Here is a 16,084-nt window from a genome sequence, read left to right as displayed (position 1 = left end):
TTGACTGTTAGTAGTTCAGATTCTTGCAGAGAGCTCAATTTTGCAAGGTTTGTAAACCTATAGATTCATTTGAACTCCCTGGACTCCTGATTTTTTTCCTAATATTTTTTTATTTTATTTATTTGTCAAGAACGTATTAGGTAATTTATGTAATTATAAGCATGAATTGAATACATAAAATAGATACAAACAGAGGAAACATTAGGACAGAGAGGGTAGGCACACCGGTGCTCTTATGCATGTCCCTTATTTATTTATTTACAGGGCGGTGTACAGCCAAATAGTAAAAAACCCCACAATATACACATTAAAACAAAACTAAAACCAAGCATATTACAAAAATGGCCAAAATTTAAAACAATTTAAGACCCTAAAATTCATAAATAGCCCCAATTAAAAATTTAATAAAACTTTTAAGCCAGTCCCGCTTGAATAAATAGGTGCGTTTTCAGCTCACGGCGAAAAGTCCGAAGATCAGGCACTTGACGTAAACCAGGGGGAAGTTCGTTCCAAAGCATAGGAGCTCCAACAGAGAAGGCCCTACCCCTGCGGGCCGCCAGCCGACATTGTTTGGCGGACGGCACCCTGAGAAGACCCTCTCTGTGTGAGCGTACGGTTCGGTGGGAGGCAAAAGGTAACAGCAGGCGGTCCCGTAACTACCCGGGCCCTAAGCCATGGAGCGCTTTAAAGGTGGTAACCAAAATCTTAAAGCGCACCCGAAAGACCACAGGAAGCCAGTGCAGACTGCACAGGATTGGTGTTACATGGGAGCAACAAGTGGCTCCCACTATTACCCGCGCAGCTGCATTCTGGACTAGCTGCAGCCTCCGGGTGTACTTCAAGGGCAGCCCCATGTAGAGAGCATTGCAATAATCCAAACGGGAAGTGACAAGAGTATGTCCCTTACCGACTTCTTTCCCGGTCCTTGACACCCACCTGCAGCACGCACACACCCTGCCCACTTTCCACTGCAGCCCCCCCCTCCTCTGCCAACCCTCACTTACACAGATGCCTGCCTGCCAACCATCTTGCTTGTAAGCCACCTGAGACTTGTGACTTCCTGCCAGCTTCCCCACTGACTTTGCTTGGAGGATGTCGGCAGGAAGTTTCAAGTTCCAGTTACATGCATTCCCCGCTTAATAACTTGTGATTCTTAACAACAGGGACTCCTGGGTTTGTTGTCGCTAAGCTACATGGCCACATGATGTTGTGCTTTACATCTACTATACATCACTAAGCAACAGAAATTCTAGTCCCAATTAGTGTAGCTAAGTAAGAATTATTAGAGTTTCAAAGTACTATTAGCTATTTTTCTTGGCAGCTTCCTGAGAATATTTAGGAACCTATTGGATTTCCTAGATCTGTGAGAGTGGATCATCTAGTTAAGGTTTCCAAGAGTAACCAAATTTCCAAGAGTTATATTCCAGGTTATATTGATTTCTGTAAATTTACCTATTTATTAATGTTAATCCATGATCTCAAATACTTGCTGAAGTTTAATTTAGACTACCGTATCTGGGCTGGAAAAATTCAGCTGAACTCTAGTAGGGTAGGCAGAAAATATAGAACACTATTTTTTTTGCTGCCATCCACTCTTTGTCTGGGTTTTTTCAATGAATATTTGAAGCTGGAAGTTGTTTCCCATACTATAATTCCCATTATTTTTATCAGGGAATCGTGCAGCAGGTGTCCAAATGGAGTCAGAGATGCTGACAGGAACTTCTAACTTCTACATTTATATAAATAAATACATTTAACATCTATATTTTCAGCAGAGAGTCAGGCACATCACTACATCATGAGGTAAATCAGAGAACAGCATACAGAGCAGACAGAAGAAAAAGTATAGAATAGAATAGAGTAGAGTAGAGTAGAGTAGAATAGAATAGAATAGAATAGAATAGAATAGAATAGAATAGAATAGAATTTTATTGGCCAAGTGTGATTGAAAACACAAGTAATTTGTCTTGGTGCATATGCTCTCAGTGTACATAAAAGAAAAGATATCTTCATCAAGGTACAACACTTACAACACTTAATGATAGTCATAGGATACAAATAGGCAATCAGGAAACAGTCATTATCAATATAAATCATAAGGATACAAGCAACAAAGTTACAGTCATACAGTCATAAGTGGAAGGAAATGGGTGATGGGAACGATGAGATTAATAGTAATGCAGATTTAGTAAATAGTTTGACAGTGTTGAGGGAATTATTTGTTTAGCAGAGCAATGGTGTTTGGGGAAAAAAAATGTTCTTGTGTCTAGTTGTTCTGGTGTGCAGTGCTCTATAGCGTCATTTTGAGGGTAGGAGTTGGAACAGTTTATGACCAGGATGCGACGGGTCTGTAAATATTTTCACAGCCCTCTTTTTGACTCATGCAGTATACAGGTCCTCAATGGAAGGCAGGTTGGTAGCAATTGTTTTTTGTGGAGTTCTAATAATCCTCTGAAGTCTGTGTCTGTCTTGTTGGGTTGCAGAACCAAACCAGACAATTATAGAGATGCAGATGACAGACTCAATAATTCTTCTGTAGAACTGAATCAGCAGTTCCTTGGGCAGTTTGAGCTTTCTGAGTTGGTGCAGAAAGAACATTCTTTGTTGTGCTTTTTTGATGACGTTTTTGATGTTAGCTGTCCATTTTAGATCTTGTGATATGGTAGAACCCCGAAATGTGAAGGTCTCTACTGTTGATACTGTGTTGTCTAGTATTGTAAGAGGTGGAAGTGTGGAAGGGTTTCTTCTAAAGTCTACCACCATTTCTACAGTTTTGAGAGTGTTCAGTTCCAGATTGTTCCAGTCACACCACGAGGCTAAATGTTCAACCTCCCATCTGTATGCGAATTCATCATTGTCTCAAATGAGACCGGTCACTATTGTGTCATCTGCAAACTTCAGTAGTTTAACAGATGGATCATTAGAGATGCAGTCATTGGTATACAGAGAGAAGAGAAGTGGGGAGAGCACACAGCCTTGGGGGGCCCCTGTGCTAATTGTACAGGTATCTGATGTGATTCTGCTTAGCTTCACCTGCTGATGGGGGAAAAAAGATGGGGGGAAAGGGGAAACACCTCTTCTCACCCAGCAACCAATCATAATATAGATTGCCTCATGTGGGATCCCACACTCTCCAACCAATCAAGTACAACTGTGTGTTATGGACCATTGTTTATTGTTCCAGCTATTAAATTAAATATCACAATTTTGCTGACTATTGCGCAAGATGGCGGCTTACTGAACGCCGGATCAGCGGCTGGCGAGATCCCTGGCTGATGGCGATGTTCTGTTGTCGCCTATGCCGCTGGCACCCCCCGGCCCGGTGAATTTTACACCCCAGCAATCGCGGGTGGGGTCTTTGGGCCTCCTTGAACCCGCGGTTGCTGCGCTGGAGGCCGGAGAAACTGGAGACGGGGCGGGCGAAGATGGCGGCCCTGCGGAGGTGCGTGGGCGGCCGGCCGGCCCTCAGCTGTTCTCAGCTGTTTGGCGGTGAGCGGCGTGTGTTCCTAGCGCCGCTACCGCTTTCATCAGGCGACACCCACCCCGGATTAAGCCTCATGGACTCGGCTCCCCCGCTCTTGTTGTCATCTCCCTGTTGGTTACAGGGTGAGCAGTGGGAGACGAACGGCCATGTGGAGGCGTGGGGGCGGCGGATGCCAGCTTCGCCGCGACGCCCGGGTTGCGTGGCTCGGCACTTTGGCCCTCGCTTTTCCAAAACATCTTTTCCGTCGGCGGTTGAGGCTTGGCGGACTGGTGAAGGCGGCCTTGTGGAGATGGGGGAGGGGCTGCATGTTTTTCAGTTGAGACGGCGCTTATTCAGCTGCGCCTGTTTGCACCCCTGGACTACGCCTCCTTGGGCTTCTGGTTTCCAGCTTGTTGGACCATCTCTCCCACTGAGGGTGGGGGCAAGTGATGGACATGACGACCATGTTGAGGCGTGGGGCAGGAAGGTGTATTCTCCAGCTGACATTGTGGCTACCCTTTACCCCCACCCCCGGACCTCCTTCCTGGACTGCTGGAACATCTCTCCCGCAGACGGCACACTCCGGTCCAGCGGAACATCTACCTGGTAGATGGGTTGAGACGGTTTACGATCTTTTGTCTGCTAATCCACCAGGATATAAATGGACTTTACATCTCTCCAGGACGGACTGCCTGTCTCTTTTTTTCCATCTGTTACCGGACCCCAGAAAAACATCCCAGCATAACATCTTAGCTGCCAAATGGGACATAGTCAGCTGACGGTCGATTCTATGCGTTATTCGCCACAGGAACTCTTGCGCCTGCGAGGTGCCCCCGCCTCGCAGGAATGGCCCGCCACATTACCGAGGGCCGGCCTCTATGACGGGTCTTGGGACCCACAGAGGTGGCATGCGAAAAAGAAGGGCTTGTGGGGTTTTTTAGAGAGGGAATTTTTAAGGGGTGGGAGGGTAAGGGCGGGTAATGGGGGTAACCCGTCGGGTAGGGGGCCAGTTCCTGCACATGCTCGCGGCGGTTTTTCTTTATCAGGTCCAGAGGTTATGGGGGGAGAGCGTGTTCCTATTTGTGAGGGTGGTTCTATCGACACGGTAAGTGGGAGAGGCAGGTATGGCGGAAGCGAGGGGTCATACCAAGTTTCGGGAGCGCGTGCTCGATGTTTGAAAGCGATCACGCGCTCCGACCCCTTGGACTTCTCCCGTTCCCCGGATGGTCAGGATCCTCAGAGCTTGGGCCTCCGGCTGATGTTGTGCAATGCCCGGTCCGTGGTGAACAAAGCCCCCCTTGTCTGTGATCTTATACAGGGGGGTTCCGCGGACCTTATGGGCATTACGGAGACCTGGTTGGGCACTGAAGGGGGCGTGCCCCTGGTTGAGTTGTGCCCGCCGGGTTTCCGTGCATTCCATCAGCCGAGGGCCCAGGGTAGGGGTGGGGGGGTGGCGGTTGTGATTAGAGAGAGTCTAGAGCCGAGGGAGACCACTGTACCTCAGATTGCCGGGTGCGAATCCCTCTTTGTGAGATGGGGTCATAGGTGTCAGATGGGTATGCTGATCACGTACCTGGCTCCTTGCTGCGTGACAGCTGCCCTGCCCGAGCTCCTGGAGGTGCTGGCTGGGGTGGCAGTTGAGACCCCCAGACTTTTAGTCATGGGGGACTTTAACTTGCCATCGTCCGGCTCGTCATCGACGGCAGCTCGGGAGTTCATGGCTTCCATGACGGCCTTGGACATGACCCAAGTAGTTGATGGCCCTACTCACATTGGGGGTGGCACCCTGGACCTGATTTTTCTCTGGTCAGTGGTTGAGAGATCTGGACTTAAAGGAATTAGTCATTGAACCTTTGTCATGGTCAGATCACTCTCTTCTTCGCCTGGACTTTCTGACCGCCATTCACCACCGCAGGGAGACGGAGCCGACACGTTGGTTCCGTCCCAGGCGCCTGATGGACCCGGATGGGTTCCGGACGGAGCTTGGGCCATTTCCTGAGGGTCTGGCTCACGGCTCGACTGAGGAACTTGTTGCGGCCTGGGAACAGGCCGCGGCGGGGGCCTTAGACCGTGTCGTGCCTTTGCGGCCTCTGACCCGGCGCAGGTCCCAACCGGCTCCTTGGTTCTCCGAGGAGCTGAGAGGGATGAAGCGCCGGAGAAGACGCCTGGAGAGTCTCTGGAGGTCTAGCCGTTCGGAAGCTGATCGGACACTAGTGAAGTCCTATACCAGGACTTACCTAGTGGCATTGAGGGAAGCGAGGCGTAGCTACGCCTCCTCCCTCATTGCATCGGCAGATAACCGCCCAGCCGCCCTGTTTCGGGTGACTCGCTCCCTCCTACACCAGGGGGAGCGGGATGACCCGTTGCAGGGACGTGCTGAGGAGTTTAACGGTTATCTATACGATAAAATCGTTCAGCTTCGGGATGGTCTGGACCAAGATTGCAGTGACGCGGGTGAGATGCTCGAGGGTGGTCTTGGTGACATTGTTTGGGATGAGTTTGACCCTGTGGCTCCGAGGACATGGACAGGTTGTTGGGTAGGTTGAATGCCACCACGTGTTTACTGGACCCGTGCCCTCTTGGCTGGTGCTGGCCACTCGAGAGGTGACACGAGGCTGGCTCCAGGCGATTACGACCGCTTCTTTGGTGGAGGGTGTCTTCCCGGCCGCCTTGAAAGAGGCGGTGGTGAGGCCCCTCCTTAAGAAGCCGTCCCTGGACCCGGCTGTTTTAGGTAATTATCGTCCGGTCTCCAACCCGCTCATGAAGGTTGTAGAGAGTATGGTGGCATATCAATTTCCTTGCACCTGGATGAAACTGTCTATCTAGACCCGTTCCAGTCCGGTTTTCGGCCCGGTTACAGCACGGAGACGGCTTTGGTCGCGTTGGTGGATGATCTCTGGAGGGCCAGGGATAGGGGTTGCTCCTCTGCCCTGGTCCTATTAGACCTCTCAGCGGCCTTCGATACCATCGACCATGGTATCCTGCTGCGCCGGTTGGAGGGATTGGGAGTGGGAGGCACCGTTTATCGGTGGTTCTCCTCCTATCTCTCCGACCGGTCGCAGTCGGTGTTGACGGGGGGGCAGAGGTCGGCCCCGAGGCGCCTCACTTGTGGGGTGCCGCAGGGGTCGATCCTCTCGCCCCTTCTGTTTAACATCTACATGAAGCCGCTGGGTGAGATCATCAGTGGTTTCGGTGTGAAGTACCAGCTGTATGCGGATGACACCCAGCTGTACTTTTCTACACCGGACCACCCCAACGGTTATCAAGTGCTGTCCCGGTGCCTGGAGGCCGACGGGTCTGGATGGGGAGAAATAGGCCCAAGCCCAATCCTCCAAGACAGAGTGGCTGTGGATGCCGGCATCCCGGTACAGTCAGCTAAATCCGCGGCTGACCATCGGTGGCGAGTCATTGGCCCCGATGGAAAGGGTCCGCAACTTAGGCGTCCTCCTGGATGAACGGCTGTCTCTAGAAGATCATCTGACGGCCGTCTCCAGGAGAGCGTTCTACCAGGTTCGCCTGGTACGCCAGTTGCGCCCCTTTCTGGACCGGGATGCCCTATGCACGGTCACTCACGCACTCGTGACGTCTCGCCTGGATTACTGCAATGCTCTCTACATGGGGCTCCCCTTGAAGGGCATCCGGAGGCTGCAGTTAGTCCAGAATGCGGCTGCGCGGGTGATAGATGGAGCCCCCCGTGGCTCCCGTATAACACCCATCCTGCGCAGGCTGCACTGGCTACCTGTGGCTTTCCGGGTGCGCTTCAAGGTTCTGGTGACCACCTTTAAAGCGCTCCATGGCATTGGGCCGGGTTACTTACGGGACCGCCTACTGCTACCGAATATCTCTCACCGACCCGTGCGCTCTCACAGAGAGGGTCTCCTCAGGGTGCCGTCAGCGCGGCAATGTCGTCTGGCGACACCCAGGGGAAGGGCCTTCTCTGTGGGGGGCCCCACCCTCTGGAATGAACTACCCCCCGGACTTCGTCAGCTTTCGGACCTCCGGACCTTCCGCCGCGGGCTTAAAACATATTTATTTAACTGTGCAGGACTGAGCTAGATTTTAAATTATCGGTTTTAAATTGGGTTTTATTCTATATTTTTAATTCTAAATTAACGGGCTTTTTAGAATAAGTTTTTTAATTGTTTTTTATATTGTATTTATGTGTTTTTAAATGCCTGTACACCGCCCTGAGTCCTTCGGGAGATAGGGCGGTATATAAATTTGATTAAATAAATAAATAATAAATAAATAATATTGTGACTGGATTTCTGGAAATCAAATCAAGTAGCACCAGATGCCTCCCACAACCTCAGGATTGGGTTCCAGTAAACTTGGAGGACTTCTAGTCCAACCCCCTGCTCAGGCATAAAATCCTATACCACATCAGAGAAATGATTGTCCAGTCTCTTCTTAAAATCTCCCAGAGAACCCATAACTTCTGGAGGCAAACTATTCCATTGATTAATTTTTCTAATTGTCAGAAAAATTCTCCTTAGTTCTAGGTTGCATCCCTCCTTGATTAATTTCCATCCATTGCTTCTTGTTTTGCCTTCAGGTGCTTCGGAGACTAGATTGACTGCCTTTTCTTAGTGGCAACCCCTTAGATTTTGGAACGCTGCTATAATGTTACCCCTAGTCCTTTTTTTCATTAAATTAGTCAGATGAGTCCAGATGTTCTTTCCTATACCACCTCTATCTCACTTATATTGTGTTCCTTTTATGTTGTTCTGATACCATAACATCATCAGCGGGAAGATTCTGCTGCTAATATATTCCAAGACATCTGTGTTGCCTCCTCCTCTCCCCCCCCTCCCCGGTAGCTTTTTGGTCATAACTACAGCATTTCTCACATTTGATGGAACAGCAAGGCTGTCTTCCAAACCTCCCAGCTCCTTAGCAGGTAAATCTTCCAGGTATGATTAGGCTATTAGTCACTCAGTACTTACTTTAGTCAGGCTTATAGCTAAACACACTCTCTCTAATAGGGCAATCTGCTTGGATCTTGGAGTTAGTTGTTGACACAACAACAACGTTAAACATCTAACTGCAGATATGGCCACAGACCATTTCTCTGGTGGTAATTTCTAGAGTCTGTGATGTGATCATGGAAATTGCAGTAGGTCATCATTTTTCACAAGTTATGTTTATACACAGCATGGGCACCTGACCACAATCCATCAGTATAAAATACAGTGTGTGACTTGGTTGTTGAGACATGAGGGTGTATTGGGTGGGGGTGGAGGTGTATCTTTATTTCTGCTTGACAACGGGGGGGGGGAACCCTCCTCTGTTTTCATGTTTTGCTTCCTAGATGAAGCTGAATTAATTATAGAGAAGGCGAACAGTGAAGAAATATTAGAACTGCTGTAGAAATTTGATGAAACGACTAATATCAGCCTCCAGGCATCTGCTGATGATCTTTTAAATTCTTGAAAGCATCATCTTAATGGCTATGTGGAGTAATGTAGACCAATGATAGCTTGTTCTAATATGCTGTGCCAAGATTTGAGAGTATCAGGACTAAAGATTTCTCAGTCCTGGGCCAACTGCTATCTCATACCCACAAGGTGGTGAAGAGAATAAAATGGGAGAAAGAAATGACTTTATGTATGCTATTTGCATTCCTGGAAGAAATATTGGATATATTTTATCAATATGGAGAATCTGCAGGATCTGATTTATTACATTTTTTTTATCTGGCCTTTATTACACGTAATTCAAAGTGCCACACATTCGTAATACCACTTCCTCTTGCTCTTTTCCCCACAACAACAATCCTGTGAGGTGGGTTAAGCAGAGAGAGAGGGAGGGAGGGAGGGAGAGAAAGAGATAGATAGATAGATAGATAGATAGATAGATAGATAGATAGATAGATAGATAGATAGATAGATAGATAGATATTGGTCCAAAGTCATCAGCTGGGTTTCATGCCTAAGACGGGACTAGAACTTACAGTCCACTGGTTTCTAGGCCTATATCTTAACCACTGCATCAGACTGGCTTAGCTGCACATGACAATATATTGAAGATAAAGCTTAATACATAAATAAATTTCCTCAAAAGCAGCAATATGCCATCACAATATAAGCTCCCCTCTTTCATACACATGTTATGAAGATATATACAAAAAAGGTGGGGTTTGGATCACAATGAGGCAGCAATGCTTTCATCATTTGACCCCTTACTTGTTGTGGTCCGTCAGCAGCCTACAGAGCTGGCAACGGAGTCGGACAGCGATGAGGCTGAGGTGAGGTCAGGGCCATCGGGAAGTGAGGTGTGGACTCCAGAGCCTCCAGAGACTGATAGTAGTGAGGCAGAGGAACGGGAGAAGCCTGTTCCTAACGCACGCATGAGAAGAGCTGCCAGAAGGCAAGAGCAGCTCAAGCAAAAAGGACAACTTGGGAGTAGGGCCAAGAGATGATTGGCTCCTCTCATAAGGCTTAAAACAGACCAGCACTGGAAAACAACATTGTAGCTGCGTCTTCTGCTTCGTCTTCTGCTTCGTCTACGTCTTGCCTTTATTTTTGTGACTTGTGAACATTTGCCAAGAAAGGCCTTTGGCAGTTTGCCTAATTGGACCAAGGTTTGCGAGAGAACTATGGAATTTGTGTTGGGAGGCATTTGTTTTAATTTGAGTGAAACGACACTGGGAATGAAGTAATTCTCAGTTGTTCGAATAAAGTTTGTTTGTTTTTCCACAGACTGAGTTTTTTACTACCTACTTGGGCCTGGGTCACAACATCACTTGAGATTCCCTCTGACACTTATCTATAAGGGCCACATCTATAAATAAATATGGTGTCCTTGCAATCTATTCAGCTATTGATCCTGTCATCTCCAGCCATCTCTTCCTTGCCTATTCTTTTACTCACTTATTACCTGTGACAATTATACATCATCTGTAGCCAGAGATACGCACATTCTTTATAAAAGTCGTTCTAAATCAAAGTAAACATGGAACAAATATTTACTTCCTCTTAGGGTTTATTTTTCTCTTTAGGACTGTGGAACAACACTAACTTGAGACTGGTATCATTTGACAGCCAAAAGAAAATTCAGAGAGACAGCCTGAATTTCCCTTGAAGCTCACATCTAAAATAATTTCCCTTTCTGCAGATATTAGTGCCTGATAGGATATTTTGAGACCATCTCAAGAGACACTAATTCCCGGTGCTGTGTAGCTGAGAAACCTCTACAAAGCTAGTTCTTTCTGTATTTATTTGACTGCAAATCCTTTCAGACTGAGCCATGACGCCACTGACCTCCTGGTAGGGAAAGACAGATTTAAAATAATAGATATATGAACCTTTTATCTAAATAAGGCTCCTACAAAATCTTTCAGGGCAGAATATCTCCTTCTTATCCAGTAGGATAGTATACATAATTGGGATGGGAAAAAAGACTCTATTAACGGATGTGTTGAATGACCTAGAAATCAGAGATCACATACAACCCTTTAAGAAAAGAGCTTCGGTTTTGCTAGCCAACCAGCCAGCCAGTTTATTGCAGTTTTAGACCAGTACAAGCAATGTATCCATGAGAGTAATGTGAGTGTTTATAAATCTATCTTAAAAGACAGTAGATAAAATGTAATACAAAATTAAAATACATTTACAAGGCAGCCTGACCAGAATCTGTGAGCGAAGTACAAAAGAAGCGATGTGTGTCTAAGTTATAAAAGAAATGTCTGGAATTAAATAAAATGTGATAACATCAAAAATTACAAAAAAGTGAAGTTTTGTTCATTAGGATGGTGAGATGTACCCAGTTCCTCTATTCTTTACAAATTTGGATTTGAGGGATTACAATGAAACTATTGAAACGGGACTGAAAAAGGGAAACAAATTGATACAGAAAAAAAAAAAGGTGTGGCTCCATCTTACAGACAAATGGATATTTTGTTAATTGTGGATTGCAACTGGGCCTCTGTGGCTCAGGCTGCTAATGCAGTCTGTTATTAACAGCAGCTGCCTGCAATTACTGCAGGTTCAAGTCCCACCAGGCCCAAGGTTGACTCAGCCTTCCATCCTTTAGAAGGTAGGTAAAATGAGGACCCAGATTGTTGGGGGCAATACGTTGACTTTGTATATAATATACAAATGGATGAAGACTATTGCTTGACATAGTGTAAGCCGCCCTGAGTCTTCGGAGAAGGGCGGGATATAAATGCAAATAATTTTTTTTTTAAAAAAACCTGTAGACTAAAGACTGATACTGGCATTCACAGCGCATGCACAGGCAGCAAAGCGGTGGCAATCTGCAGAGGATTTTGCCACTGGGTCACAGTCACATAGTCAAAGTTTTATTTGGATAGATGTATTATTTAGTAGTTACAGACGGTCCTCCGTTTACAAGCACAATCGAGACCAGGATTTCTGTTGTTAAGCAAGGCAATTGTTCAATGAGTTGTCCACAGCCTGGAGTTTGATCCTGACTGGCTCAAGATTGACCCAGCCTTCCATCCTTCTAAGGGCAGTAAAATGAGGACCCAAATTGTTGAGGGCAATATGCAAATAATGGTTCTACATTGCACACTGCCCAGAGAGTGCTGTAAAGCACTATTGGGCAGTATATAAGTCTAAATACTATTGCTATTGCTAAAGAATAATATTGTACATCTTGTTGGAGAGAACATGAGTAGGTGATCTCTGTTAAATTGGGCAAATGCAGACCCTCTAATCTCTCTTCTCATGGTTCTTTTTCTTTAAATGAGATATACCGTAGATGCAATAGTTTTTTAAACAAAGGATGCTTTCAAGTGGAGGAGAGTCCAAAATAAAGCTAATTCCTACCTTCTTCCTCACTTTCTTCTCCCTAAGCATGTATTTCTCTTTATTTTAGGGGAGGCCAATCCTCTCTTCTCTTTCCAAAAACCTGTCTTCCTTGGCATACTTCATTGCCATTTTTTTTTCAATGCATCACCTAAAAGGTCTTAGTATATAGATATGGCACCTGTGAAAACCACAAAGCAGATGATAGCCACTGTGGCATTTGTCTCTCACCTGGTTAATGTAACTCTGCCAGTTTAGGTCTTGTATAAATTGTGTTGTATAAAAGGCAGACCAGACCGACAAAAAGTATATTAGGCTAAGCCCTTGTAGGTTTCTAATATGAATCAACTATTCATGATCATAGCAATAGCACTTAGACTTATATACTGCTTTACAGTGCTTTACAGTCCTCTCTAAGCTGTTTACAGTATATTGCCCCCAAGAATTTTGGATCCTCATTTTACCGACCTCAGGAGGATGGGCGGCTGAGTCAACCTTGAGCCTGGTGAGATTTGAACTGCCAAATTGCAGGCAGTCAGCAGTCGACAGAACTAGCCTGCAGTACTACACTCTAACCACTGCGCCACCATCCTGCTGTACCAAAGATGCTTTTTCAAAAGGCAACTGGACTTTCTTGTTTTTTTCTTGAAGACGTTTCGCTTCTCATCCGAGAAACTTCTTCAGTTCATGTCTCCAGTTGCCTTTTGAAAAAACACCTTTGGGTAACCATGACCTGGATGACTGAAAATTAGACATATGATCCTACTCTCTTCTACTCTTAACCTTGGTCCATTTTAGTTTTATTGTTGAGCCTTATGAAACCACTTTGGTTAACTCCAGCTCATGATGAAAAAGATGGAAATTGCTCTGTTTATATTTCAAGGTGTTTATTCTAGATTTCTACCATTCCCTTGCCTCCGCTCCCCCACCCCCGTTTTTTAAAGCACACTTTTTCATATTTTTCTTTCATTGTCATGTTGAAAGCATTTGAAAGGCAAACAGGAATACAAACCCACTCTTATTTTAAATACGTATTGCATTTGTCTGCCCAACATTCTGGTTTCTTAGTGCTGTGAATAGCATAGTATGGAGCCAGCCTATTAAACGGCCTTTTATGCAAGGAAATTCTGAATCCGCCTGTGATATTCTGTTGCTTACTGTGTTCTTCCAATACGCCTGGTATTCCCTGGCCTAAATGATCATTTGTTGAACAAATTCATGTTTTTATTAGTCAAAATATAGAGAAAACAGAAGCCCCCCTATGTCACGATATTTGCTAATGCACGGTTAATTATCACATCTCCCTTTCTATAATTCATTTTACAGGGAGACCTCCTGCAGGTTACATACTCACAGTTTATGAAGCAAAATAACCTCACTGTGGATTAGGGGACTCTTTCACTGCTGATCAGACAGTTGGGACTGCTAGGCCTTCTCCCTTTACCTTGCTCATTCGAACAAGGCTTTATTTTTGTATGGGTCCTCAGCAAGACTGTAGCCTGGTTGTTCAACCTCTCCCAGACCTAATTAGAGCGGCAATGCAAGCATTCATAATGAATCGTGTCCCAAGTTGGAAGAAGTAGCTGAAGGGCCATGGTAGCTTCCTGGCAGACAGTCCTGGTCACGCTAAGGCCGGGCTCGTGGCTTGCTCTATTAAGTGACTGTTGAAATGTGTGGAATCGGCTGCGGGAATTACATGTCAAGATGACGACAAGCTGGCACGGTTCACTGAGAGTCGCAGCAAATGGGCCCATTGACATTTTTATTAGGAGATTAGAGGGATGAGAAATGGAAACTGTTTTGGAATCCTATCTGTTTTGATGGCTATATACTGTAGATTGGGGTGGGGAACCTTACCCCCTTTATGACTTGTGGACTTCAACTCCCAGAATTCCTGAGCCAGCCATGATGGCGTAGAAGTTCTGGGAGTTGAAGTCCAATAAGTCATAAAAGGGCTGAAGTTCCACACCCTTGCTGTAGATAATAGGGGCAAGATCAGTCATCTGAAATGACAGAATCTTTCCCTTCTTTAATCCCCATCGTATATTAATGGATGCAGCGGTGGGTTGCACATTATGTTGCTACCGGTTCGCCTCACACATGCTCACTTTGTGTGCATACGCAATCGGTTCATGTGCGCACCTGCCTTCTGTGCATGTGCCCAGCCTCAAAAATATGCCTGAATAGGACAACATAGAGTTGGGGCGGGTGGGCAGCCCACCTGCAATTTCCGCTACCAGTTCGGGCGACCAGGTCCAAACTGACTGAATACCACCTCTGAATGGATATGAGTGTTATCAGATGTTGTGCATGAAAATCCTTTGTGTTGTCCTTAAGTTTCCTGTAATGCCCATCCAGGTATCACTGTAAAGGGACTGTAATCTGAAGGGACATAATGGAAGAATCATCAGATGACAGGTTGTGTTTTTCAGGCTGGTGTGCTGTTACGAAGCCAAGAGTGTTTGGCCAGGCTGTCTTGAATTTCCCTCAGAGACATAGTCGGGAAAAAAAACTTTGTCTAGCAAACTTTTCCTTGCAAATGATTCAGCTGGCACCCTGGATCAGATTGACTTATTGTTGATGCACAACAAACTTTTCCCTTCTCTATTTTAATCAAATAATTGATTAAAATGCCAGAAATAGTTATAAACGAGGTTGCCTACTGTTGAAACGGAATGAGAGATTGCCCAGTTAGTTGACTTTTCTTTTAAATTACAGTGGGTTTTATTTTGAAGTCACAATAATCTTCTTCATTTATTTTTCTATATTTTCAATAATATTTCTAGGCAGTTTTGCATGAAGAAAAACAAAATAGGAAAGAAGGGGGAAAAATTTTACAGCGTTTCCTGAAGGTCTCAAACTAAAAGAGCAATTTATAATTCCATTTTTTTTTTAAAAAGCACACACTTGTTAATTTAGCAACTAATTCCCTGCTTTATATTTTATCTGTATCGTTCTTCATTGCAAGTCCTAGAAGAGCTTATGTGAAGCCCAAGCAGCATTGATTGGGAGAATAGGAGCCTTAAGCAAATATGAAATCCAGCAAGCAATAAGAGATAGGGCACATCATTATTTACAACTGAAGCTTTTCCTGCCCTGTGCTTATGTCAGCTTGACTCTAGTCAGGTTTTCTTTTTTTTAAAAAAAAAATCCTCCCCAGACTTTAGCAATAGTTTGTAAAGTATGGAGTCTAGACTGTAAGCTATCAAGTCCTCCCACTGGACAATCCCCGTGTTTACATGCTTTTCCTATTCTTTTCACTTCCAATTGCTTTCCTTTCTAAGGTCTTCTTACATACATTTATGTGTGTATCAGTGGTGGGTTTCAATTTTTTTTATTACCGGTTCTGTGGGTGGGGCTTGGTGGGCGTGGCAGGGGAAGGATACTGTAAAATCTCCATTCCCTCCTGTTAAGTTCGGGCAATGAAGAGGCAGGAGACGATACAAGTGACAACAGCTCTTTGGTTTATTGTGATCCCAGCAACAACCAACAGGCAAAACCCCTCTTTAAATAGTATTTTGGCTGAGGGATCAGCCAATCAGCAACGTGCAATTTCCCGCCCGAATTTCCCTCCTGAAATTCAAATACATTACACCTCCCCACTCCCAGCGGAAGGTTACTGCAAAATCCCCATTTCTTCCCAATCAGCTGGGACTTGGGAGGCAGAGAATAGATGGGGGTGGGGCCAGTCAGAGGTGGTATTTGCCGGTTCTCTGAACTACTCAAAATTTCCATTACCGGTTCTCCAGAACTGGTCAGGACCTGCTGAAACTCACCTCTGGTCTGTATGTATACAGAGAGAAAGAGAGAGAGAGAGATTTATGCATATAGTGTTCCAAGAGTAGTACTT

Source organism: Ahaetulla prasina, chromosome 2 (genome assembly GCF_028640845.1).
Source record: "Ahaetulla prasina isolate Xishuangbanna chromosome 2, ASM2864084v1, whole genome shotgun sequence".
Classification (NCBI taxonomy): domain Eukaryota; kingdom Metazoa; phylum Chordata; class Lepidosauria; order Squamata; family Colubridae; genus Ahaetulla; species Ahaetulla prasina.
The sequence above is the reverse complement of the archived record's forward strand: the minus strand, read 5'-3'. Positions refer to the sequence as shown.